General features: G+C 37.1%; 1 protein-coding gene across 1 annotated transcript in view; it reads right to left on the bottom strand.

The window, feature by feature from the left end:
* Window positions 1-831, bottom strand: part of SPRED1 (sprouty-related, EVH1 domain containing 1) — a 161,049-nt gene that overhangs the window by 67,354 nt on the left and 92,864 nt on the right. The gene's annotated exons all lie outside the window — the stretch shown is intronic.

Here is an 831-nt window from a genome sequence, read left to right on the forward strand (position 1 = left end):
ATGAAAGAAGCAGAGAAAATATTTGTAGAAACTATGGTTGAAAACTCCCCAAATTTGATAAAAAGACATGAATATAAATATGCAATAAGCTAAACACATTCCAAATGAGATGAACTCAAAGGCATTCACACAGAGAATCCTGAAGGCAGAAAGATAAGTGAATTATTTCATAAAAGGATCCTAAATAAGGATACCAAATGACTTCTCTTCAGAAACTTTGGAGACCAAAAGATAATGGACAGCACAGAGCATCACAGCCTGTGGACTGAAGGATCCCAGGTTCGATTCTGTCAAAGGCACATGCCGGGGGTTATGGGCTCGATCTACCAGCAGGGGGCACGCAGGAGGCAGCCGATCAATGATTCTTTCTCATCACTGATGTCTATCTCTCTCCCTCTTCCTTCCTCTCTGAAATCAGTAAAAATATATTGGGCAGCATAACACATTTGAAGTGCTAAATGGAAAAAAAACAACTTGTCAATCAAGAACCCTATAGCTGCTTAAACTGAAATTCAAAAGAGAAGGAAAATAAATAAAAGATCAGAGACTGCTGCAACTAGATCTGTCCTGCAAAAAAAAAACATGGTCAAGGAACTCTGTCTGACAAGGTGAGATGACAGTGACAACAACTTGAAGCTACATAAAGAAAGACCTCAAAAAGATAAATACGTGGCCAAAAGAAAAAAAGCAGTTAATCTACTGGCATAATCAGCCATCATTCTTTGTACATAATTTTAAAAATATACTCCCTAAAACATTTTGCATCACTCAACTTATAATCTCAAAGCCTCCATATCCAAAGTATAAAAATTTCTCATCTAAGTCACACAC

This window comes from Myotis davidii, unplaced genomic scaffold (genome assembly GCF_000327345.1).
Source record: "Myotis davidii unplaced genomic scaffold, ASM32734v1 scaffold46, whole genome shotgun sequence".
NCBI lineage: Eukaryota > Metazoa > Chordata > Mammalia > Chiroptera > Vespertilionidae > Myotis > Myotis davidii.